The sequence below is a fragment of the Amblyomma mixtum genome, chromosome 9 (assembly GCF_055824585.1).
Source record: "Amblyomma mixtum isolate Tamu chromosome 9, ASM5582458v1, whole genome shotgun sequence".
Classification (NCBI taxonomy): domain Eukaryota; kingdom Metazoa; phylum Arthropoda; class Arachnida; order Ixodida; family Ixodidae; genus Amblyomma; species Amblyomma mixtum.
In genome coordinates, this window is record NC_143020.1 from 5164804 (window position 1) to 5192450 (window position 27647).

General features: G+C 46.5%; 1 long non-coding RNA gene across 1 annotated transcript; it reads right to left on the reverse strand.

Moving 5' to 3' along the window:
* Nucleotides 1-20202: 20202 nt before the first annotated feature.
* Nucleotides 20203-27422, reverse strand: LOC149328145 (uncharacterized). The gene is made up of 3 exons (XR_016285584.1): nucleotides 27303-27422; nucleotides 25935-26042; nucleotides 20203-20329 (listed from the first exon to the last, which is right to left on the reverse strand). It is a non-coding gene; the product is annotated as an uncharacterized LOC149328145 (long non-coding RNA).
* Between the last annotated feature and the right edge of the window lie 225 nt (nucleotides 27423-27647).

The following is a 27647-nucleotide window of genomic DNA, read 5'->3' on the forward strand; positions in this document are numbered from 1 at the left end:
AAAGCGGCTGCTGCTTGGGGGAAGAGAACACCCATGATCTGCCACGTCTGTTGTGGTGTGGCCATGGTCGATGAGCAGATGCGGCGCTGCAGGCAATGGCAGAAAACATGAGCAAATGTCTCATTTGTAGCGCTTTGTCTCAAAGCGAATCAGGCTACGAGAGACATCCTGGTGAATGACTCCGGAAATTTGGACCACCAGTGTGCATTCATGCGTGCTGACATCACACAGAACACAGGGCCTCAAGCATTTTGCCTGCATCGAAATCTGAATGGGATCGAACCCACTCCTTTGAGATCACCAGCCAGGCACCACCAGCCCTGAGCTACCATGGCAACTAATCAATGTTCAGAATGAGTACGGCAGTCATATGAGCGCACATCTGTGAATGCAGAGCCCCTTGCTTGAAAAACAGTGTGGAAAGGCTCAGCAGAAGAGTGAAATTATTGACCATGAAGCAAAACAAAAACTCTCAAGCCAACTGAAGTGAACTGCAGCATAAGGAAAGATACGAACTAGGCACGTATACATTATCTGCTGTATAGCACGTCAGCTTAATTCTTGATTACCTGCTACAATATTTACTTCACAAATATATATGCTGTGACCAGCTTGCCTTGCAAACCTGGACACACAGAAGTCACAGCCAATTTAGTGAGTCGCGTGTGCCCGGGATCCATAAAGTCCTTTGCTGTGAAGTGGTTAGTGCACATCCGGTACCTGGTGTACACTGAACTGGGCGGTTTTTCCAAAAGGTCACTTCTTCCACTGTATGACACCCATGCTGTCAACCTGCGTACGTGTTTAAGGCACTCCATTACTTCATTGCTGAAACTCTGCTGTGCTTTTTATGGGGTTTACTGTCCCAAAACAACTGAGGCTATGAGGGACGCCGTAGTGGAGGTCTCCGGGTAATTTAAACCACCTTGGGTTCTTTAACTCCACTGACATCGCACAGTACACGTGCCTGTAGCATTTCGTCTCCATTGAAATGTGACCGCCATGACCGGGATTGAACCCACGTGTTTCGGGTCAGTAGCCGAGCACCATAACCACTGAGCCACCGCGGTGGCGTCATTGTTGAATGTATAAGCATGAAGTGCTTCACGAGCATCCAAACAAGTCGCCGCAAGTGTTCTTCATAACAGACCATGAGACATTTGGGGAAATGGTACATTACCCGATTGTAGAAAAGAGCCGTCGCAAATGTTTTCAAACTGGTGCATAGGTGCTGCAGCCTACCTAGTATTCATCTCAAAACAAAAATGTAACACTTGCAAAATATTTCTATCCACAGTGCACAACACTTTCATTATTCAAATGGCTTCATTGTTATACATGTCCCTGATAGCCTGAGTCATTTTGGAACGTTGCACCATACAAAGTAAGCAGCCTTAGTATGCTAGTTATCAGATGAACTTGCTGCCATGTGAAAATATTCACTGCTACTCATATCTGTCAAACAACGTCACGGTCATTTATTTTATGCCTATAAACACATTCACAATTACATCGCTGTGGAAATAGACGATTATCTGTATATTAAACTATGACAAATGGCAAGCTGAAAACCACGACAGACCTGCTGTCCCGTGGGATGCGGAAGAAGATGGTTCCTGGCTTCCTGCTCAAGGTACTCCTGTTGCGGCACCACGGCACACAGCAGGTGTTGCCGACGGGTGGCATCACCTGAAAAATTCGCAAGTATGGTCATTCTCAGTCTCCTTATATTGTAACTCTGTAAACAGTGAAAAGGTGCGAAAGCGGCGAGGCAATGAAATTACGAGCGGAGTCAACATGTTTTTGCGAACCTGGCGTGCTGAACGCCGTTGCGCAAAGTACAATACACATTCCTTACTACACGGCAGATACCAATCAACTTTTTTCAAGCATTTCTACATTCCACAACATTTTTGTCTACCTCCTAAAACCTAGGTGGACAGCAGAGTACGCGTTTTTTTCGAGAAAAATATTTCGCATACGAACGGCCACAACATCGACTACGAACCACAAGTACACAATGTGTTAGGAGCACTGAGAAATACACGGGTGCAACGTATGTTTTAAGAAGCATAGAAAATTAAACTATTGGCGCAACAGTTCTTGGTTTTCAAGCTCTTAGGAGTTTAGAAAGGCCGACGCGTTGCCTTTTTTTGCCGGTTTTCAAAAGCGCATACCTGTGTTGTCAATGCACGGGTGAAATGTGCGTTTCCACGAGCGCAGATCACGGAGTCTTACAGTCCCGTACTTGCTGCGCGGGAACGGTCGTCTTCGCCGTTCGCCCACTTTCACAAAAGTACGTTTTAACCTTACACCGACAAATGGCACCCAAAAGAAGTTACATATTGTCGGGGGGCATAAAAAAACGTCACGTCCCGAGAATTTCAGCACGAAACCAAGCAAAACTAACCGCTAGGCACAGCGCGTCGGGCCACAGGACGTGGGCAGGTTTTTTTTTTCTACGCACCGACCGGCGAAGCTGCATCATGCACCATCATTCCTCCCGCCGCTCCCGCCCACGGCGTAGCATGAGAGAGCGTGCGCGCGCCCTTCATAACTGCGCCGGCGTACTAAGCTTGAGTGCTTGAAATGCAGCGTAATTTTGCATGAAGTGCTTGAAATGTAGCGTACTTTTGCAAAAACAAAACATTCCTTCCTTTACTTTGTCACAAACTGCAATGCCGTGAACAACAGCCGGCAGGCCACAGAGCGAGCGCGCCGCTTCACGAACTGCAGACAGGCACCGGGGGCCGGCGCGGCCGCCTAAATTGCTTGCAATGCAGCGTACTTCCACAAATAAACATTTCTCACCTTGCCGCCGTCATAATCAGGGGGAGTTCTGCGTCAAAGGGCAAGAGAGACGAAGAAAATTGCGGCCTGCCCGCACGAACGAATACGCCGCACGCTTTCACGAGCACAAAACTGCCCCCACGATGCTCCGTCGTCTGCTGCTCGGATGGGTCTGCCGCCCAGGGTTGCCAGGTCCTGAATTTTAAAAGGAGCCGCAAAGAGAAAAAAGTAGCCAACCAGCTGCCGAAGTGTCAAAATTAGCCAAACATAGCGCCAAAGTTGCAGAAAAGCGTCACCAGAACCATAAAGGGCGCAAAAGATATATAATTCTTGTAAGACGCATGGCAATCATGAATGCGAATAACTTTGAATTACAAAAGCATCGCAAATCAAATGAAAGGAAATACATGAACACCATGGGCAGAAGCACGGAAGCGCGCGAGGAATTTTGAAGGGAAAGAGAGTGTGGGAAAAGTAAACAGAAAAGTGTTTCTTCTTTTCAGAGGAGAAATTATTGGTGTTCCTAAGCCACAGCCATGGCAATTTTAATTCCCAAATATATGTTTGTATATATATATTGCATGCCTGGCATTGATTTTTGCATGAAATTTGTTCACTGCTCCATAAACAAGGGTTTGATTTTGATGTGCCTATTTCTTTTTCCGTTTCTCTCTTGTGATCTTTTTTCAGCTTTATATTGCAAAAACAGACTGATCGCCACATGCAGTTCATATGTTCTAAAGACATAAAAAGCATAGCCTTGGTCAAATTTTTTCAGGTCACATGGCTTCCATTTCAGCCGTACACTGGGGAACTCATGGCTCTCCGGATATCGCTGGACGATACAAAGAGTCTTCGTCATCGCGTTTCAAAGCTCTTTGCTCTTCCTCGTTCCCCAGTAATCGGCTAAAAGAAAACAGTATTTGCCCTTAAAAATTTTAACCAAGACTGTAATTCCCAGCATCATCCAATTAGATGTCGGGCTAGCATGTGTGGCCGATCAACGCGCTTTGAACCAGTATCCCACTGAGGAAACAAGGTATATCAGCTAAGTAGTAATTCACATCCTTATTTAGCTAAAGCGCATTGAGTGAATGGAGATCGGACATTTCTTCTTGCTGGTTCTAAGACCTACATAACAGCATTGCATAGCGGAGGCGGAATCTCGCCTGGGAGAACACAGGAGCGAGAAGTATTTAAAGTCTGGGACGTGAGTACAGGCAAAATTTCAACAAAAAGACTGCCACCGCAGAATAATGGTGCTCACGTATGGCATTCTGACAAGCAAAGATGCATGGACCATTGGCAGAAAAAGAGGTCCATTACAGTCCTAACTTCGATTTCAAAAGTAGCCACAAAGTAGCCAAGTAGCCAAGTTCAAATTTTTGTCGCCAAGCGCTCCTAAACGTAGCCAATTTGGCGCAAAGCAGCCAAACCTGGCAACCCTGCTGCCGCCGCGCCGGCCACCGCGCTCGCGTTTAGACTGGTGGCGCCATCCCCTAGGCGGCAGAGTATCTATTGGAGGAGGAGGATTGCGCGTCATTTCCTGGGGCCAGATTTCGCCGAGTGTCCGCTATTTACCAATATCTTTCTCTATGACTTACCTTGCAGCTGCTTAAGCGACAGTTCAAGTAGCCACGCAGATCATGTTGTTTGACAGACTGACTGACTGCATAGCCAAGGCCAAGGCCAAGGCCAAGCCCAGCCAAGCCTGTGGCCCGTCACGACTTTTACGCACATAGTTCCCGTTTCTCTTTCGCTTGCGCGGCCGCGGTTGTCGTCTGCTGCGGCGCCAGCGCGGCGGCGCGGGAGGCGCGGCCGCAATGCGTCACGTACTCAAAACTTTTCTCAAGTACCTTACTTTCTAATACTTCTTGGTATTTAAAATTCAATGCAAAAGGCGGGAGGGCTGTCAGAAATCTCAGTCTCGCAACCACGGTTTTTCTCCCGCACTTGCAACCGTGCTTGACACTTGAATACAGTTTACAATATTGACCAAAGGTGGCACGACATTCAGTAAAACCCGCAGTTTGGTTCACTGACACTGACGTTTTTTTTTTTAAACTGGAAAGCTTACAAAGAGTTGGCGGAGGCGCTCAAGGCGCTGCACGGACATTTTAGGTTTTGGTTTTACAGGGTCGGCTACTAAGATGATTTCGAACATCCGGCCGGAGATCATTAAGGTGCATGGACATCGCACAGTACACAGGCGAAAGCTTTAGTATACAAAAAAATTCAAGGTATAAAATAACAAATGAACGCAAATTTTCTCAATGAAAAGTTTAATTACAAAAACAACAAAAACGCAAATGCAAAAGTAAAAGCATGACGAATAAAAAAAAAACCGTAACTGAAACCAATTTAATAATTCTGAGCTGCGTGCATGCATGCATGCAGGGCGTTTCCCCTTTCCCCCTTTTGCGTGGACAGCGTAGCGCAATGTGCTCTTAGTGCTTTGTTCCTCCAAGATTTCTGCAGACAGTGATATGATTTCTCCATTAAAAAAGATTTTTTTTTTGATGTAGACATGGAATGACTCATACGATGGCGATCTGCGAAAAGTGGCTCGCAAGACGGTTCAAAAGCGCGTCTCTTGCCCAAACCCGATCAACCGTGAAGAAGGTATCCAAAAGCGTCGGCTTTGTAACCAATCTGTAGTTCCAGTCGGGTTCGGTTATTATCTGGATAATGCGTAGCGCTGAGCTCAGCAGAGATGTATATATATGTGCGATATTGAGGTGGCATATATTGTGCGTTGTGCGGCAAGTTTGGTCGGCCACGAGTAGCCAGACATTGCACATCCCATGCTCGTGGTTCGTGCATGTGCGCAAGATGTACAACATCATGGCATATGCTACATACCATGGATGTCTGCCATGAAGTGACACATACTGGTAACGCTCAGTGGACGTTATATTTAGACATATATATTTGGGTCTATCTGGTACGAGGTTTGTGGTTAACTGGGATGTTGAAGTTGGGCGGAAGCTGGGAAAACGCTAGAAGACGGGAAAGCTGGTGACCGCTGCTGCCGGCGGCGCGATGAAAATGCAGACCGCCGCCGCCTGCCTGCAGCATGGAGCCGACGGCCCACGTGCGAGAAACTCATGCGCCGAGAGAGATGCGGGGTTTATCGTTTCCTTCGGCTGTTCGAATGAAACTGCTGTTTCATCTCTCGAAGCGACGAGTGCAAGAGTAAAACCTTCTCTCCCCGCAGCTTGTGGCGCGAGGGAGAGAGAAAAGAGAGCGAGGAGCTGAAAACCATTGGTCCCGTTTCTTGTTGAAACGGGACCAACGGGACCAACCATTTCTTGTTGAAAACCATTCGTCCCGAAAACGTTATACCCAGTTACCTTTCTGGGACCAAAATGTATAATTGTTCTTTCTTGCTGCTTAAAACTCCTGAAAAACCACCTCTAGACTTTTAATGGGAGCACTGCCTGTTTGCTTGTATTTCTATGTCTTGCCTCTATGGTCCGGAAACGTTTGATAAATGCTGTACTGGGGCTGGGACATTCCATCCTTTTTGGGCGCACATGGGCCGGTCCGTTGCTTGTTGGGCATGGTTACGAAACCATAGCTTGGCATCGTCTGTGAGGTAGAAGAGTATGTTGCTCAACTTAACAGAATTGTCCCGCCGATTGTAAGTGGCGACCCGCTCGTATGAGGCCAGCCAGTCGTCGACGTCGTGGTCGTCTGTACCACTGAATGGAGAAGGGTCGCGCTGGTGTTGCACACCGGAACAGACGGTCGGTCTGATGGGCGGCGGTGTCTGAGTTGGAGCGTCTGGCATTGTGGGTGGGGCGAGTAAAGTTCCGCTCCGAAGTTCCAGGTTGAGGACCGGGACGGAGATAGAGGCACCTCCACCAAGTGTAAAGGTGCTTCTTCAAAGCGCAGGTCGGTGGTCGTTGACTGAAGAGCGTCACTAATAGCACACTCCCAGGCATTGACTTGCATATAACTGCGTAAGCAGGTTCATTGGAATATAGCATCGAGGCACCCCAGGTCTGCTAACGTCCTAGGCCTGAGCTAGTAAATCTAGGGCCTGCGTCGTTAAGTGTTCGTGTCTCCGAAGTGATATGAAGGGAATACGAGGTCCCTGTAGGGAGCCATTAAAACTCTCCTGTCACACCCTTAAGGCGGAGCTTATGTGTCACCCGTATTTTCGTAGACTACCGATGATGAATGTTACACTTCTGTTAGAAAACCATGCACGGCTAATCCGGTTTCACCTTGATCCTTAAAGGTCGGTGCGGATGCTCATTGTCGATATCCCCGATGAGGTGGTGGTGAAAGCATGCTAGTAGACGCTCGACAGCATTGCTTGTCAGACTAAATAGCTTGTTAACAATCACAAGCTTGGGAAATCTACAATTTTTATTGCCTTGAAAAACGTTTTTTTTTGTGTCACCTGCGTTGATCTGACTATGAACTGAATGCGTGTCCGTTTTTCTTGTTTTCAAGTGCGCCCAAAACCATGCAATCGAGCAGCTGTGTACGGAGGGACACCCCTTCACAGTAAGTGCGGTCAGTTATTGTCGTGTGTACATTTCGGTACAATTGCTTTAATCGTAAGGCTCAACAGACTTCTTTTATCCCATGTAACACGCTTTAATTTTTATACATGTCGCAGTCGGCTGCTAAAAATTAGTAAGAGTGGTTTTCTGTATCGAAGAGGCAACTACTCTTAACATAGGCGTCGCTGCAACGAAATTCATAATTATGAGCTCTGAAAAAGCGGAAGTAACGGTCGCCTGAATTTTGTCCCTCCTTAGAACGATGCACAATATCCAAATCTACAACTCAGTTCTTTATTACAGCTTCGATAAATGTTTAGCATTGCTCTTCTTAAAAATTTTTGATTGTGAGAAAAAATCACATTTGCCTTTAGCGCGTTGCATAGTAGCCACCATCAGTCGTGCTTAAATATTTAGAGCAAGATTCATGTAAGTAGAATTAAATACATTTGATATAAAATGAACAGAATCGGCTGCGACGCTGCGGTATTAAGTACCGCCGCCTAGGATTTATTGAATTTTGTGAATAAAGGCCTTGCGTGAGATCGATTCGTGAGCCTTCAATAACACCCATCAAAATCGCAATGGATTGCCTTGGAACTATTTCGGCTCAAAAGTAAGCTAAAAATTCAGAAAAAAAGCAACAGGATGGTATCACATTGTAACGCGAGATTCAGTCATAGCTGACAATTTATTTTTATTTCATGGTATATTGAGATAGTAATTATGAAAGAGACTTCATATGTTCATAGTCCTAGAGAGCTGTTTCTGGTTTTACACGCATACTTGCTTTTCGACTACCTCGCCCCTCCAGTGCGACGTCCTATAATAGGCGCGCCGCGCCGCCGATTATCCTATCCTCGGCGGTGTGTTTCGTAGCAGCTGCCACAAACTGACCGTGCAAAAATCCTGCGCTCTTACCATACCCCTCCTTCCACGGTAACTGTTCGGCTCTGGTGGGGACTACTCATAGGTTACGCATCCCTCCGCTTATGTCAGATCCTCCTCCGTCCACGGTAACTGATATCCGAGTGGTCCCCCATGGTAACGCACTCACCAGCTACACCTGGGACTACTACAGCGACGCATGCGGCTGTAAAAAGCGGCCATCTCTCCTTCCGTAACAGAACAGGTTAAAAAGTTGTCTCCAGATGTCATCATCCTCATCATCATCATCACCCTGACTACGCCCACAGCAGGGCAAAGCCTCTCCCATATCTCTCCATGTAACCCTGTCCTTTGCCAGTTGCGGCCAACGTATCCGCGCAAACTTCTTAGTCTCATCCGCCCACCTAACATTCTGCCGCCCCCTACTACGCTTGCCTTCTCTTGGAATATTCCCTGTGTTACCCTTAACAACCAGCGGTTATCTTGCCTTCGCATTGCATGCCCTGCCCAAGCCCATCTCTTCCTCTTGATTTCGACTAGGATGTCATTAACCTGCGTTTATTCTCTCACCCACTCTGCCCGCTTGCGGTCTCTTAACGTTGCACCAATAATTTTTCTTTCCATAGCTCTCTGCCTTGTCTTTAAAGGGAGACTGAAGCACTTTTTTTGAAAATCGGGCTGGCAGCGGCATTCTATAGTTTGTCATGCTGTATACTGGAATATCGCATCCAAAAATGCAAAAACAAGAGCGAATTGCCTTTTTTAGCCGAAATATGCGGCCAGTGCCGCGGGGCACACCGCGCGGCGCGCCGCCGCCCGTGATTGGTCAAGAGAGGTCGTGATGTCACTTTGAGGACTGGAGAAGCTGCTGATGCGGATCCGGCGCTGCGTTGAGTGCAGATCGCAGCTTTCCGTGTCGTTGTAAAAGCGAATACGGCGACTATTTTCTTTACTGACCTCCGAAGAAAAGGATACTACAGTTTGCTCATTCCATGTATCGCCTGAAACCAACAAAGACTGAAGCAAAAAATTCTAAGCCTAGCACAATCATACGCCAGCGTCAAAGACGAGATGCAGACCATGCGTAAAAGGTGACAGCACAACTTCGGCTCGTATTCTCGGAAAAGAAGGGGTGCGAACAATACTCAAGTCAATTACCACCACCGGACGCCTCCTGGCTCGCCCGGAAGAGCGTCATCCTAAAGAAAAGGCCCAAAGCACTGTGTACAAAAAATCCTGTTCTCAGTACCAGGTGTTGCAGGTTGGGGCAAGAAAGTATTTCAAGGAAACGATGAAGAAGCACAAAGTTGATGTCAAAATTAGCCAAGCGCAGTGGCCAAGCACTGCGAGACATGTGACCACAAGATAGTGACGCAATCATTGTGCGCTGGAAACCAAGCCAAATACGTGCACAAGGCTGCTGCTTCACTCGTGGCGCGTTCAGCAGATGCCAGAAAATATTAATCACTGCCTCGGAAACGTTCGCCCTTCCTCGATTTGCAGTTTAGGTTCAGTGAAGTAGTTGCCAACTATATGTGTGTTTAGAGGCTAAGCTAGCTGCAACTCGCCCGCTGCCACAACTTGATAAAGAAACCGAGTAAGGTTGCGGTGTTTTTTTTTTGCAAAACTCGGATGGCATTCATTTCTCTCATAAATTTGCATTCGAAATCAACGTCGAATGCTTTCATTATAATCGCTTAGCTACGATTAAACGAGATGCCGCATATAAAGAGCTTCGATGCTTGCTTTGCTTTGCTTTGCTTTGCTTTGCTTGCTTTGCTTGCTTGCTTGCTTGCTTGCTTGCTTGCTTGCTTGCTTGCTTGCTTGCTTGCTTGCTTGCTTGCTTGCTTGCTTGCTTGCTTGCTTGGACACGACGAACCGAACACATGCTTAAGCCTCTATAAGGTTTCTTCAGGGGCTAAGTGAGCATGTTTCTACTTTTAGAAGAGGCGCTTGTTCGGAATGGTGACACGCCTCTCATGCGCGAAAAAATCGAAGGAACTGTGTCTTGGTTCAGCCGCGCCTTTTCGACAGAAATCTCCAGAGGTCACATTAGGGACAAGCTCTGCATGTAGCCGCTCTCCCGAAAGTGCTTCGAGCAGAGTAGGCTTGCTTTGGTCAGCTTGAATTCTTCGTCACAGCAGCGAGCGCTTGCGCTGCGAGCTTTTGATCTTGCGAAAAACAGTGGAAGACGACACAGTCTCGGCCGTTTTTGTTCATGGACACGAACGCAGAGTAGTACCTCGTGTTGAATCTGATTCTCAAGTTCGGTTGACAGCCTTTGTTCGTCACAACGCACGCAGCACGAGAAACAACGCGCGCTGAAAGCTCGCTCGGGTGCGCCCAAGTATCCCCGGCTCCTCAACGTGACGTCACGTTGGCCGACATGGACGAGGTTTCCCTCTCCGCTGTTCTCCTCTCCTACGCTCGCGCAGGGCGCGGGAGACTTGAACATCGCATTTTTAATTGGTGATTGCGCCACTGTTTTAGCCAAAATCGAAAAAATAATTTCACAGACGTGATCAGCGATGACACTACTTCAAAACCCTATAAAATAAGCTGATTTGAAAACCGCCTCAGTATCCCTTTAAGTTAAACCTTTTTCAATAGCCTCCACGAAGGAGATATATCGAAGGACAAGGTATGGATACCCGTGACCTATGGTACCCGTGAAGGTTGCAAAGCCCATCTGTAGGTGATCTTGAAGTGAACATTGAAAAAAAAAACTCTTAGGCGATCCTCGGTGAATCGTTTGAATGCGTTAGAAGCCATAGTTTCGTTACATCCGAGGTGGTGCAGGTAGGTTTGTTATATCCGAGATCAACGCACTTCCGAGGTCCACACACAAGAGTTCGTTATATCCGAGGTAAGAACGAAATTTTGTTATATGCCAAGTTAACATATGAAAGTTCGTTGCCACCTGCCGCATTGGCAAGTGGGCGACCTGTCACTGTGCATACGGACAGAAGGACCCCGCCATTTTCATTTGCACTGACCCTTCTAATACTAACTAGTTAATAGCGTTAACCTGCTTTAGTCAGCAGGTTAAATAAAAAGTTTTGCTCATTATGAGGAGTCAGTTCCAGATACGCCGATGCTCGCACTAAAACACGGAATGCAAATATATATGCATTGAAGCTATGCTAATCGTGACCGCTAATCATAAATGGCACGCAATATTTGCAGTGGAAAACCTTCTCTGACTTGGTGGATCAACTAAGGGTAAGTAGTAGTCTATTTATTCATGTTATGCTACAAAGAAAACACATTTGTTGCTATCATACCCAGGAATTGTGGAGAAAAGCATTTTTTTAACGGGAAATATTTTATGAGCGCATTTTATTTACATATTGTAAGATTTTACTGTAACACTCAATATATATTCAGATCTCCCGTCAGCAGGCTGCCAATCTTTTGCCATGAATGTTCTTGACATCGTCAGAAACCTTCCCCATTGCTTTCCTATGGCGATCTTAACTGCTCAATGCAAGCGATGGAAAAACTTTGAAAGATATTGCTAACATTCGAAGAATGGACTGTTGCCTTCAATATTTAGAAAACAGTACCTTACAATATTCCAATACTCAAAAACTTTATCCAAGAATGTTCGACAAGAATAAAGGGAGACCTTCAAGTTTCGACTGCTTCTTTTATAAAAAGGTCGTGAGATGGTGTTTCGTGACGATTACTTCAGATTATTCTACTGGCATTACAAACATTAATTACCGCTAAATTAGCCTTTTGTACGGGCGACATGAAGAATCTTGCGTTGCATTTCAATAAGAACACAAGGTTAACGGACGTTACATGCGAGATCCCAAGCGCCACAGGCCGAATGCCGACCATCGGCTGTGCAGTGGCATCCTACTAAATCGGCAAAACAAGCTCGACAACTGATTGGGCCGTGAGAACATGCTAGGCTGCTTGGCTCAAAGCTGGTATCAAAGCTCGGGCCAGCCTTCAGCCCTGCCGTAAAGCCAGCCGTCTCTAAAAAGCTTGGTATATGCAGATGGCCCTGTGTGGAGCCCACTACCCGGCTACATTTACCACGGCACCTAAACACTGCGCTTTAGTTTTACTATGACTATTGGCTTTACATTAAGTTCTTTTAGTGGTTTAATATCGAATAAAAGAAAGCAGTAGTCTTTTTGCCAGCATTATTATATCCGGTATGCCTGGCATCCTACAGTGTGAGCAACACTTAAAAATGGAATGTGCTTGTTCCTGCGTGGCTAGCTCACACACTAAATTACGCAAATGCGTTTCTCTGCCCACACTCAACTTACACGAAAACCTAGCAGAAAGGTTGGTTTACGAGCAAGTTATCCAAAACCACTGTTCTAAAGCAAAATACACTGGATGCACCGATTCACGACTACGAATAGTTCAGCCTCCCAGAGATAATTATTATTTTTATCAGTGCATTTACTCCAGCATCATGCCGCTTCTGCCGTTCCTGGAATACTACGGCGCCTAATGGCTCTCAAGATCTTGGAGTGGAAAAAGTACGAAAGTGAAAAGAGTATAAAAAGTAGTAAATCATAGAAAACTGAAGTTGTCAGCTGGTTTTCATTTTTAATTATGTTTCTAAACAAGCGGATCATGCACTGCAAATGAACCTAAATTCTGTGGCACCCGAACGAGACACAGTCAGACACTCGCGACTGAGCATTCATTCATTGATTCATCAATGTTTTTGGACCATGGAGGAACGGAAGAATTGAGGAGAGGCTGTTACGTCACAATTTTTGATGCCGGCTTCCCCGTGCCGCCCCCCCCCCCCCTGGCCGCCGTCTCCGCGCGCTTGCGGATGCGCAGCAGACAATGCAGCAGACGGCACTGCTGCACATATAGTGTTACTACTGGCTGCGCCGTCGGCCATACACTCCCAGCAGTCCTTGCGAAAGAGCGTGACTTCTGGCACACTTTCTGGCGTGCAGCTCAGGCAGCGAGGGCCTCTCCTGAGTTTTCTTTGCTCGATGTTTCGGGAAAGGTGACCCGATGCCTAAGATGGAATTGAGGTAAGGTTTAGATGAAGGCTAGGACGTCGGACTCGGAAAACGAAGTCAAGCAGAGAACTTATCTTGCGTTCGGCGTCGCCACTAGATGCCATCCAGTCTTCGTATGTCCCAATGTGGAGGGCAGAGCTGCAGCGGACGCGGAGGCTCGGTTTGCCGGGCCAAGTCCAGAGGAGAGGCCGTCAATCGACGTTGCAGTCAGGAGGGCAGTTGGGGAAGTTATTCATATTACCATTAACTTCCCCAACTACTCTCCGGACTGCAACGTCGATTGACGGCCTCTCATCTGGACTTGGCCCGGCAAACCGAGCCATATTCATATTACCATTAAGCCGCCGCGGTGGCTCAGTGGTTATGGTGCTCGGCTGCTGCCCCGAAAGACGCGGGTTCCATCCCGGCCGCGGCGGATGAATTTCTTTGGAGGAGAAATTCTAGAGGCCTGTGTACTGTGCGATGTCAGTGCACGTTAAAGAACCCCAGGTGGTCGAAATTTCTGCTTACCCAAAAGAGATGGCACCTAGTGATATTCTTCGTAATTGATCATTGTGCCGCTATGTTCGAGCGATGACAGGACTTTTTTTTCACTACGCTTGAAACTTGTTTCCGCGCCCAAAGGGAGCTCGCCGTCCTGTCGCTTAAAACTGGGACGTCAGGTAAGGGCTGACGCTGTAAGCACGTTCTTGAGAGGCCCCAAAGGGAAGAGGACACCGGAAACTAGCGTGTGCCATTCAGAAACCAGCGCCTCGAACCGTTACTTCTGTTGCTTTCGCGAAGGCTTCGACAGCGGAAGTGCGCAGAGCCCCTCGCATAGATTTCTTCCGCCTCAACGATGATTTACCATTGGGCGCCACTTTTAATGCCTTCTGATATTGAAGGAATCATGCAGGGACTTCCGCAAGGTAATTTCGGCAGGTTCCACAAAAGCAAACACAAAGGTTGGGTGCCAAAGGCTGCCCTATTATGGCGGCCTATACGACTGCGAACCTGTGTTGTCATCAGCAGACCAGTTTCTCTCAGTTATTTAAAATATAGCAGTCTATCTCAAGTGCTACCTGCATTCATGAAGCTATACAATATAACGAGCAGTACCTGTGATAAAAAGAAAGCCTTGAAATCAAGCACAAATAATAGTTATTGCTGAATTATGAATGAGCTTCATTGAGATGCTCCGACGCGCGTTGGCCTCAGCACGCGGAAGACCACAAAGCAGAACAGCAGCACATGGAAATTACACACACGGGAATTTTAATTTGGCGTATTTAAAGCCCCATAAGAGATCAGATCTCTAAGCTTGCTCCTCAGAACATTTATAGTAGAAGAAAATGACACGTTTAAGTGTCGTTAAATGATCCGTTACTTTCACTCTCATAAATGGCCGAAATTACAGGGACTGATATTTCATCACTTGATGGTTGGTGACGAAAACAAAGTTTTCAAACAATCTCATGCGGCGGAAGAGCTCGTGGAATGAAATATATCTGTCTGAACACACTTTCGTAGAAATAACAAATTAGAGATGTCTCAAAGTGTTTTAAAAAGCTAAATTAGGCTAAGCAGCATACATGAACAGAAAAGAGCCAGTAGACAATCATCCAATTTTAAAAATACACAGTCCAGTGGCCACACTCCTGCAAAGTAGCCTGGTGTAACAGCCTCTGCAAACAAGACCAACAATAAACGATAAACAAGGTGGGTACTGGAAAAGATCCAGCAATATAACTAGGCGGGTATATCCTTCACAACCGCATATTCAGATCATTCTGTCAATTATTCAGCCTAGTAATGTTCATGCAGTCACCGTAATCAACCGCGGGGCACTGAAACGCTGTGGAAAAGTCAGCGTTGCCCCTGAGAAGTTCGTTCACTAAAGCTCTAGCCTGCGAAGCGATGCTGCAACGGTAGTAGGCGAAGCGGGCGTAGAAAAACTGGGCTTCGGACATCCGGTAGAGGCTCCAAGAGTCCTGCACTGTGCACAAGCTAGTTCTTGCATCCGCTGGTGTGAAGGCCTCACCACGGGCTGTGCCAGCAGCCCCGAGAATGGCGGCGATTTGTAGCCCCATCTTCAGCTCTACCACACGGAGCATGTTGTCGAGGTACTCGGCCTGTGAGGCACTCAGCACGCATTCCCTGCAAGAAAAGTATTGTTAAAATTGACCTTAAAATAGGAATTACGAGACTGTTTCAATGCGAAAGCATTATACGGATCACTTTAAATGCCATGTCTGCAAGAAACGGCACCATGTGGCGTCAGGATGATGAAGATGACGTCACTCCTAAATAATACTAATTAGGTGATGCCAAGACGAATTGGTATGACCAGTGACGACACCCTACGAGTGTGTCGTCATAACAGGTCACGTGAACACGACGTAATGTGACGTCACACTAGATCACGTGACAATGGCGACATGTAGCGACATACCTAGTCACGTGACAACCATGTAATGTGACGTCATACCAGGTTCCGACTCACCCCGCTCGCCACCCCCTAATTCATGAAGGTCTAGATGAAATCTCAGCGATGATCCGCCGAGGTGGCTTAGTGGTCAAGGCGCTCGTCTACCGAGCCGGAGTACCCGGGTTCGAACCCGACCGTGGCGGCCGCGTTTCGATGGAGGCGGAACGCAAAAGGCGCCCGTGTGCTGTGCAGTGCGTGTACTACGTTAATAATCCCCAGGTGGTCTAAATTATTAAGGACACCTCCACTACGGCACCTCTCCCTCTCTTTTTCCCTCCACTCCCACCTTCCTCCCTTTCCTTACGGCGCGGTTAAGGTGTCCATCGAGATATATGAGACAGATCCTGCGCATCTATAACTTGATAGAGCACAGAAAGCAGTACTTCAAAATCTACACAGAATGTTCACTACATCCCAATCAGTGAAAAAGCATGGATTTGTGCTACGTAGAAGTGACGATGAATGCACAGTGCCGCGGGACGGAGCGTTCCCGATATAGCCAACTGTGAACAAACAACGGAACAGACAACGAACGATTTTGCCCGGGGTCGGTACCCATCGGAACAGCGCTTACGCGCTAAAAATTTCGTGGGAACAACTGTAGCTTGTTATGACGATAAAAGTGGTTGCTATCATGTAAAATGTCTTGAAATTATCGTGCCACCAAAGTTGAGCGAAAGCTCTAGTGCGATAAAAATATTCTAAAAACTGAAATTATTTTTTTGTTCACTGCTGTGCGTTCAGCGCTGCTAACACGTAGATGTTGTGTGGTAATAAGACAGGGAGCGTCGTGTTTTCGTGTTGCATTCTGGTAAAGGCTCTGACGAACCCGGACTACATTTATTATCACGGTGTGTATCACAGCCGTTGTGAGCGAACTGTGAGCTCTATAATCAGTACGTCCCTGCATGTAATTACCCCTTCCTAAGCGCATGTCTCGTGTGTAGCTGTGTGCCACGCAATACAACGGACAGTTTTCTGTTGTGCGCAGTGTCTGGTCCTTCGCTCAAAGTGCAAAGCATTGCTGGCGGTTTAGCTTTCCTAAGTAGAAAATATTGTGCGAAAGCATGTTTTTGCAGGTGGACACTAACGCCCGTATACCTGAAAGCATGATTGAAAGCGCTTTTTTTTATTTCGTGACGCGCACAGATGGAAGTTTATGATGACGACGACCAATCCACAACGCGAGTGTGTGTGGCAGTTTAACACGAGGCATGATCAGCTGCGGCGATAGCATGGCGCTCTCGTGCAGTGACCAGCAAAGCTGATCTGTTCGCGCAGCGTCTGTTTGAAAACTGACTCGCGCTAATATTTTATTTCTCCGCGTTGGCGAAGGTGACACTCTTTGAAAGCCGCGTTTATTTCCCGCAGTTTTCCGCATCACAAGACTAACTTCAGCGCCTACATCACAAAACTGCATTTTTCAGGTTAGAAGGCCGAGAGTGCTTTCTCAAAGAAACTCCCTACTATAGTATACACTGCCGAATTACAGACGCGCGAAAACTAAAGGACATAAAGGAAGAACGGACTCGTTTTAATGCCACAATTTTTGAGACGAAGTGTTTTTTGGTTTCACTGCGCATAAGCAACGGAGGCTACCTTAAGGGATTAAGGCTTAGCTGTTACCAAAGTAAAGATAATCACGCGTTTCATGTCAAGCATATACAATGATGATGAGTACTGGTAACTGGCCAAGGTAAATAAAGAAGAAAAGTTTGAAGTTTCGGGAGCACAACGGCTCCCTTGTACACTATAATTGTTCACCTTAATTGTTACGATAGTGAACAATGGAGCCGTAGTGCTCCCGAAACGTCAAAAAATTTTCATCTTTATGTACCTTGTTCAATGACTAGCACTCCATCACCATGATACCTGACTAGACGGTATGCTGTCAAACTCTCGACTAAAGCATATAAAATCTACCACAAGCGGTGCACCCGAGGCGTCTGAAAATACGTTCGCAGCGAAGGCGCCTGCCTCCGACGCCACTTACTCTGTAACCATTTTCACGCCGCTAGCGTGCAAGGAATAGAGTAAATTTCATCTCAAACGTGACGGGAGCCGCAACAAAAACAGCCTGCTGCATGCAAAAACGCGTTCTTTCAGGAGTGATCGCTTCCTTTCCGCATTAGCGTCACCTGTGTGATTGTCGAGCTGTCTTCGTTTGGCGTGACCAGTCCTTCCAGCTGACCAGTTTCAGCCACATCAAGGCGGCCATGCGACTCGCAATGACCGCAGCGTCGGCAAGCCGTGGGTCAGTGGTACCGGAACTTAGCCACCCGTAGCTCAGTGATGACACGTACAGACTGGTCTCATTCGCAAAGAACATGCGGTCCGCCGTTTGCTGTCGGGGTTGTCTCGAAACCAGGGCACGCCTCGTCGAAATGTCTCCTTTTTGGCGTCGAACTCGAAGTTCAAAGCCAAGAACAAGTTCCGGAGGAAGCCCTGGGAGGTCAGGTGCGGCACGGCTGGCTCTCTGAAGACCATGTCTCCAGGTAGCATGAGCGATATGTTGGCGACTACTGCCCGGAAGTTGTCAGTGTCGTTTCCGGCTGCCATCAGCCGCCGAAGTGGGTCATAGTCAATGAACCGTCGCCGTGTGGCTTCGAAAATTTGTGCAGCTGGCGGTCCTTAGCGGGAGTCGCGAGTGCAGCCACGTACGTTACGCGCCATAGGTGGTAACTCCGGCGTACATGTTTTTGACAGACGTCCTCACTACGCATATCAGGTGAACTTAGCGTGCTGCCCTGTGTAATGTAGCGCATGGCTTGCAGAGTGACAAGAAGCATCAGGTACAACGACGCCAACGGCTGATGGTCTGCGTCTATCAGAAGCCGAATATCCGCAAAGAGGCCCGTTTTAGCTATGGCAGAAATTATTTTCGCACGGTCGACATCTAAAATAAACTCGAGCAATATGATCTTGAATTGGGACGCTTCAAGATGTCCGAAAGCCTCTCTAATCTCCTTCAAAGACAAGAATGATTGTTTTGGCGAGGCAGTCGGAAATTTCTGTTCCCACTTTGAGACGTCCTCATTGGTATTAGTGCCAAAGTGGGAATTAAGTACGGAGAGAGTGACACCGTAGCAGGAAACATCGCAATTATTTTTGTAGTCACCGACTCGAGGTGTCCATCTAACGAACATGAGCCACGGTGTTTTGCCTGTTGAACTCAATACTTGGAAGATGAACGGCAGGCCGTACCGCTTATTCACCACAAGGCCCAAACGAAGTAAGCTTGCGCCACTTGTTCCCGTGGTGGTGTTGGCGATTTCTAGCACGGCCGCCGCAACATCCCTGACTAGCTGATCCTCCTGCCATATCTCTTTGATGCACGATGTGTAAAGGGTGTGAAGTGCAGCTGCAGCCTCACTGCCGTAGTCCTGGGTGCCCTTGATGATGTCAGAGGTGACATCCAAGTGCAAAAAAAAAAAATGGTTAGTTGGTTTGGTTGCTTTACGGGGTTTAACGTCCCAAAGCGACTAAGGCTATGAGAGACGCCGTAGTGGAGGGCTCCGGAAATTTCGACCACCTGGGGTTCTTTAACGTGTACTGACATCGCACAGTACACGGGCCTCTAGAATTTCTCCTCCAAAAAAATTCAACCGCCGCAGCCGGGATCGAACCCGCGTCTTGAGCAGCCGAGCACCATAACCACTGAGCCACCGCGGGCTGGGGTTCAATGCGGCTTGAAGCTAGTTATACAAGCGGAAGCTCTTTTAAGCATGGTCTCCACTGCACTGCCTCAAATCAAATGTGAAGGGTCAACGTCAAAGGTCAAGGTCAGGTACTCACTAGTCATAGCCACATGATCATGTGGTCATACTAGCATAGCTTGTGCCATTCAACCACGCAGTTCAGTTCCGTTTCACTTTGTGAGGCACTGAGAGTCATTGTCGATATGGTGCCCAATGTCTCAATGAAAGTTCAAGTCCAAGGTTAAAGGTAAAGGTCAACGTCGGTACCCACTGGTTGTAGTCATATGATCATGTGGTCTTTCCCTATTGAAAATACTGAACGTGGATTCTGCGTGCCTATCTTTGCGTGTTTATTGCCACGCACATTGTGACGATTGAGCGAGGTCGCAGAACGCGAGACATATTTCACACAATTTGCGCAAGCCGAGCAAGCTCGCAAATGCGAGACATCTGTCACATAAAGTGCGCAAGCCGCGTAAGGCTCGTACAGCAGGAGACATCCTCGCGTGATATGCGCAAGCCGGGTGGGGCTTCCAGAATGTCCGAGAGCCAAGGGTGAGTCCCAGAATGTTCAAGAGCCTTGTCTGGCTCACAGAGCACTAGACAGTGTCAAATGGAGTTACCATCATGATACCGATAATACCTTGCATGGCTGCAAGGCTCCTACATCACTGCTCAACACGTTACGCCAATGCCCTACCTAAAGGCCTCCTCATCTGTCTGTCACTGCCTCATTCAGCATGCATGTTGTGAGATAACAAGCTTTGCAGCAATGGTGCTTCGTGGGATGGCTCTCATGTGTGTAGCATGCTTGCAAAAGGACATAGATAAGGTCACCTTAACTGGCTTTATTAATGCCACATCCCTCATGACGGGTGCCACACAGTGGCTAAACAATTTCTTCAGCTTCTCCAAGTCCAGCAGGTTGGCGTCTTGATCCAGGTTCTCACTATGCAGCACCTGCAAAAAGGTAGCAGTATATGCAAAAAAATTCAGTTAATTTGTTTTCTCGAAATTCCAGAAAAGGGCACAAGTAGTTCTTCCATTAATGAACTAATGATGATTTCGAAAAGTATCACGTTTGAAATAGACATTGGAAAACCCGACTCAAGCACGCAGGCTGCTCAGCATCAAACCTGCACAAAATCTAATAACCGTGTCACACAGGCATTTTGAAGGCTTTCAAATGGCCATCAACTCAGTGGCACTTGAATGCAGCTAAATGGGCATTTCCAATAGCCACAGAGTCCCTAGAACAGTGTGGACATCTATCAAGATTTTGAAGGCTTTTCAGTGGTAGAAATTTGCACTCAGACATGGAGCACTCGCAACTTACACTAAGGAATAAAATCAAAGCAATTTAATCGCTGAAAGAATACTCAACATGAAATGTACAACTTATTTCACTGAAAAAAAAAGAAGGCTGGCCACAAAACACTGCAGCAAGCGTATTATCACTGTTGCCAATAGCACAAAAACAATGAATACCACCTTTTCAAAACTGCGTGAGTGCTACAACAGCTTCCCAGCAAAATTATCAACTGTGACAGTGGCTCCACAGCAGTTTGGTGCGAGATGATGAAATATCTCTACGGCGATCAAGTATTCTGTGTAGCAGCGGCATAACTCCCGAGTTGAAGTGCAAATCTCAAAGCTCAATCTCCCACCTTAACTGTTATCTTTAAATACATATTTAAATTCATTGCAGCATGCTGCAGAAGTATGTGGTCAGATCATTCGAGAGGATACCTGCAAGCTATCTCAGGAGACGAAAGATCTGATGAAGAAACGCCAAAGCATGAGGACGTCTAACTTCAGAGATAGAATAGGACTAGGAGAGCTATCGAAGTTAATTATAAGTGCAAGGTAGCCAACATAAGAAAGTTTAACATGGAGAAAACCTAGCATGCTCTAAAGCATGGAGGTAGCCTAAAATCAGTGAAGAGAAAACTAATCACTGGTAAAAACCAGATGTATGCGCTAAAAGACAAAGAGGGCAATGTCATAAGCAATATGGATAAGATAGTTAAAGTAGCCGAAGAGTTCTACACAAATCTCTACAGTAGTGAATGTAATCAGAACGTTACAGAGAGAGGCAGTAGAGCACAGCAATGGGACACCCGCCAGTAACGAGGGAGGAAGTAAAGAAAGCCTCAGGAGCAATGCAAAGGGGTAAAGCAGCTGGTGAGGATCAGGTAACAGCAGATTTGTTGAAGGATGGAGGAGAGATTATGCTAGAGAAACTAGCCACTCTGCATACGCTTGCCTCGTGACCACGAGCGTATCAGGAGCTTGAAAGAATGCGAACATTATTTTAATTCATAAGAAAGAAGATGTCAAGGACTTGAAGATTTACAGACCGATCAGCTTACTATCCATTGTCTACAAGGTATTTACTAAGGTAATCACTAATAGACTCAGGACAACCTTCGAATTCAATCAATCAAATGATCAGGCAGGCTTTCATAAAGGATACTCAACAAGAGACCACATTCATGCAATCAATCAGGTGATAGAGAAATGGGCAGAATACAACCAACCCCAATATATAGCCTTCATTGACTACCAGACAGCAATTGACTCGGTGGAACCACAGCTGTCATGCAGGCATTGTGGAATCAGGGTGTAGAAGAGTGTTATGTGAAAATATTGGAAGATATTTATAACGACTGCACAGCTACCATAGTTCTCCATAAGGTCAGCAATAAAATTCCAATAAGGCAAGGTGTCAGGCAGGGAGACACGATTTCACCAATGCTATTCACTGCCTGTTTACAGGAGGTATTCCGGGGCCTGAAATGGGAACAGTTGGGGAGAAGAGTTACTGGAGAATACCGAAGTAATTTGAGATTCCCTGATGGCATTGCCTGGCTAAGCCACTCAGGATATGAACTGCAAAGCATGATGAATGAGTTAGACAGGCAGAGCAGAATTGTGGGGCTAGAAATGAACACGCAGAAAACCAAAGTAATGCTCAACAGTCTAGCAAGGGAACAGCAGTTCACAATTGGTAGCGAGGTGCTAGAAGTAGTAAGAGGATATGTATACTTAGTGCAGGTAGTGACCGCTGATCCGGATCATGAGAGGGAAATAACTAGAAGAATAAGAATGGGGTGGAGCGCATATGGCAGGTTCTCTCAGATCATGAACGGTAGCTTACCAATATCCCTGAAGAGAAAAATATACAAAAGCTGTATCCTACCGGTACTCACCTATGGGACAGAAATCTGGAGGCTAACAATGAGGGTTCAGCTTAATTCAAGGACAACGCAGCGAGCTATGGAAAGAAAAATGATAGGTGTAACGTTAAGAGACCGGAAGCGGGCGGAGTGGATGAGGGAAAAAACGCGGGTTAATGAAATCCTATTTGAAATCAAAAGGAAGAAATGGGCTCGGGCAGGGAATGTAAGGCGAAGGCAAGACAACCGCTGGTCCTTGAGGGTAACAGAGTGGATTCCATGAGAAGGTAAATGTAGCAGGGGGCGGCAGAAAATTAGGTGGGCGGATGAGATTAAGAAGTTTGCGGGGATACGGTGGCCACAATTGGCAGAGGACAGGGTTAATTGGAGAGACATGGGAGAGGTTTTGCCCTGCAGTGCGTGTAGTCAGGCTGCTGCTGCTGCTGCTGCTGCTGATGATGATGACAGCCTGAGCACACCTACAAAGTAAAACTGTGAACTCGACCCAGCATCACTTTACTGTGTTGAAAGAGAACAGGTACAATTGAATTACTGCATTACCTTGTTATTATCATTAAAAAGTACAGGGCTCTAAGGACTTCCTAATTTACATCGAAACGAATGGTTTACAGTGAACTTTCACGGATTACACTAACAGGCACTGAAAATCCAACACAGCTGCCCAAGAGAATATTAGGCAACCACGCTAGCCTTCTTTTGCGCTATGCTACCTGATACCAGATTAAAATTCGAGAGCAATTTACTCATACTCTAGCACTGGGATACGTTATGCCCCAGACTGATGCAGCTGTCTTACTAAAGGCAGAGAAGCTTTCAGTGTGGGTCATGTGTGCTGTGGCGTGAACACATGCACAGCATCGCCTGCTACCATTCAAGTCCTCTGTGTACACAAATGCGGGTGCAATAGAAAACCCACATCACAAATTTGGCTAGTCTGGTCGGCCAAGCATGGGCCAGCTGATAGCACGAAGCAGCAGGTGCGACACAAACCATCATCATCAGCCTGACTAGGCCCACTGCAGGGCAAAGGACTCACCCATGTCTCCACATTAACCCTGTCTTTTGCTAGGTGTGGCCACCATATCCCCGTACACTTCTTAACCTCATCCGCCCATCTAAGTTTCTGCCGCCCCCTGCTATGCTTGCATTCTTTTGGAATCCACTCCATTACCCTTAAGGACCAGCGGTTATGTTGTCTTCCCATTACAAGCCCCGCCCAGGCCCATTTCTTCCTCTTAATTTCAAGTAGCATGTCATTAACCCGCGTTTGTTCCCTCACCCACTCCGCCCCCTTTTGGTCTCTTAATGTTAGACTTATCATTTTTCTTTCCATAGCTCACTTTGCTGTCCTTATCGTTTGGCACGTGTTTTTTTCTTTGTAATAAGGCATAAAGTATTATACATGAATTACCACATGGCATCCTCCTATGACCGCTAAATAATTTATAATCAAATTTCTTTCTCCTGCTGTATTTGTTTCGGTTTCGACAGCTGAATGATGGCTGTGACGTCAAAGCGAGGTTATTGGTCACGTGAGGCATGGAAAACTGTAATACAATTGGTACTTCTGGCTCTTAAGGAATACTGGCGTCAGCGCTGTAGCGAATTAAAATGATGAAGCAGCGATTATAAGTGCAGTTTTTCCACGCCTCACGTGACCTATAACCTCTCTTTGATGTCATAGCCATAGTCAAATTGTTCACCGAAACAGGATGGCAGAAAAAGTTGATTATAAATTATTTAGCGGTCTCACGCGAATACCAGATGGTGATTCATGCATAGTAGTGTCTTCCGCAGCATTATAGAGAAGAAAACATGCCACCAAGATTAGGTGTCTATACTCTTTTAAGCTGAACTCTTTTAATTAGCCTCCACATTTCTGTCCCAAAAGTGAGAAACATGCAGGCTAAAGAAAAGATTTCAGCTTAAGTACCAAAGTGGCTCTAATCACACGATGAAGCGGAAAAACTCTCGACACTTGAACAGAGAAGAAATAGGAATTCCAACAAAATTTTAGATTCTTGTAAGGCTATCAAGCATTTCTGAATATTGTAAACTGCACTTTCACACATACAGTACGCATGTATGCCAAGCTCACATTCAGTAGCCCTGTTTTCCGGCTGTAATTATCACGGTCTGAGCTCAGTTACAGATTTAAAACCAGCCAAAAGATGCAACAGAGGAAAAGAGAAGAAAACAGGTTGGACTATCAATTGAATTTTTTGTGAAGGAAAAGAAGGCTCCCATGAAGATGCGCCACACATGACCCACACCAGCGAAAGGCAGGACAACAAATAACTGTCACTGATATACAAGCACGTCATCAAAAAGAGAAAATTCTTTCCGTTGAAGATTGACTAATGGCTTCGCTACTCATACAGCCGTTGCCTTGGAGATATGCATCAAATACCTTACAGATTTGTTTACCACTTCTATACACCACTGAAGTGTCACAGAAATCAGGCGTACACACTGATGGGTCATCTTATGATTTACACTCACGACATTGGCACTGTAGTGCCAGATTAGAAGCTGCCTTCCCCCTAACGAGTTACTGCTCACTCAGGAACACATTAAAGACACCTGCACATATCCCTGAAGTAGTTTCTTGCACAAGCTAGCGGAATGTGATAAACCACTTCCTGCAAGTCCTGAACCTAGTTTTATGGGATACCATACTGCTATCCCGGGTTTTAACAGCAGCGCAAAGGCCATCAACACAATGATTGGCGCAAAAATTACATTTAAAAATTTTCCCGACACTCGATTTGAACTCATGTACACAAAGGACTCCATGATAACCGTTCTGAGGTGAATGGCAGTTCAGCCTAGCCTCTGGAATCTGTGCCAAAAAAAACGGAGTCAGCGCATCGCAATTTACTTCCGATATCAGCCGGTGCTGATGACAATTGTATGTTTTGCTTTCTCTGGCTTATAAAGCTCCACTTTCAGAAAAAGTGTCGTCTTTGTGGTTAGGATGCGGAACTTCATCATCACAGGTCAACTTCAGCTTGCCATCAGTGTCCCTTTAATGCCTCAAAGTTGAACAATAGCTCCATTCATAGAGGAGGGCTGTGCATAAATTTCGACCACCAAAGATTCTTTAACATGCACTGACATTGCATAACACACGAGCAAATATGCATTTCGCCTTGTCGAAACGAAGCCACCACAATTCAATCCCGCGTCTTTGGGCTCAGTAGCCGAACACCAATGCAGTAGGCCACAGCAGCAGGTGAAAAACAAAAGAGAGCCCTTAATAGGCAACCTAACTTGCAAAAATCAACATAACGAGGGGTCACACTAGTAGCAGTGGACTAGGAAAATAAAAGCTACTTGTGTCGGAAGATGTCTTCAGTGCTTACCTCAAAAGCCTGCTTGCTTGCTGGGCATCCTAGCACCAAGTGAAAGGCTGGCACAGCTATACTGGAGAGCTTGGAAGAGGCATTGCTGGTAAAGCTATGTGGAGCTTGCTGCAAGGTAAAAAGACACATTTAACAGCAGCACAGTGCAAAAAATGGACTAGAATCAAGCATGTAAGGCAAAATGCAAAGCACAAAAAGGAGCCGGTCGCAGAATGGAACACGACTGTTTAACCACATTTCGAAGTGGGCCAGGCAACAAGAAATTCATAACCACGGCAGTCATTCACAAGCTAGCCTCAGACGAGACATCACTTGCATATCGATATCCAGCATCGTTTCTACAATACATGCCACCATTCAAAAGAACAGACCACAGCAGAACGATATTTTCAGTAGAAGGCTGGTTTGCTTCAAATTCTGCATGCGTCCCTCAATTTGAAATCTGGCATGATTAGCACTGATTTCACATTCTCACAGGTATGATGAATTAATAGTGCCAATTGCAGAAAAACCACACTTTTTCCTTTAACATCAAATAAGGTATTGGAGAGGCACCTCAGCATATTTAAGTCAAAGTCAGATTTATTTGCGCCATTGGTTATAATCATGAAACAATTAAGTTTATTCTTCGTACATATTAAAGGCTCAATTACCCTTAAATTTCACTGCAACTTCGGGATTTAGGCCAAATGGAGCTAGGGCACCTGTGTGCATTTTGCAGTTGTTTGTACCATTTCAGCTCCGAGCCAAAGTATGAAAAAGCGAATGCCAAAATAGAGGCGAAAAACTTCAGAGCAATTTGTTTTTATCTCACCGTTCTGCTATTCAAGGCTCGACTACACTGGCTCGGCTATAAGTGCGAACGCAGCTGGATCATACGGAGCTTCGTACCTTAAATACACAATTTATAAAAGTACAAGTGAAATACAAGTGAAAGAGGAGGAAGCTCAATCCTAACGCATACAGCTGAATCGCAGTCTACGTAGTTATACTGCTCGAGCGCTGTTACTTCAATTACAGCGTAACATGCGGCGAGAATGTAAAGCCCGGGCCGAAGATCTATTCGCGGGCACATATTCCATTCTCGGCGAGAGATGAATGGCAGTACGGCGGCAGTACGGCGCCGATATCGTGCACCCCGCGATCGGATCAGCTGTGCATATTTGCATGGCATACTGACCATGACCGTGTGACCACTGACACTACACGCGCATTCATGCCCGTGTGCCGCCAGCAAACAACCTTTCAGCGCTGCGTGCTGCCGCGATAGGCACTGCGTCTTCGCGTCTCTGTACTAGCTGTGTTGACGTGGCCAGTTGTGCGCAAAGGCTTTGAAATAATGAACAGGTTCGAAGAAAATTAACTTACCCCCAAGATGCGAGATGTCACCCGGGTAGTGGTGTCCCACCAGCTGCTCCGCCATGGAGGAAATGAGCCCCGCCGTCAGCATAGCGTTTCCAGTGAAGGCGCGCAAAGGACGACGCGCTATCTGTCGAGCACGCTGACGCACGCTATAAACACAGGTTTACTCAGCACCTTACCACGTTTTCGTACATCGCACCAGCGAATTTCACTGCTGTCGGCACATCACATATCGGAAGAGTGACAAATGCGCATGCCAGCGATGGTTCACGCCCTCGGCACCACAAAGGAGGACGACGACAAACGTAGCAACGCTGTCCGCCATGCTGTCCCTTCCCAGACGCTGCGTTC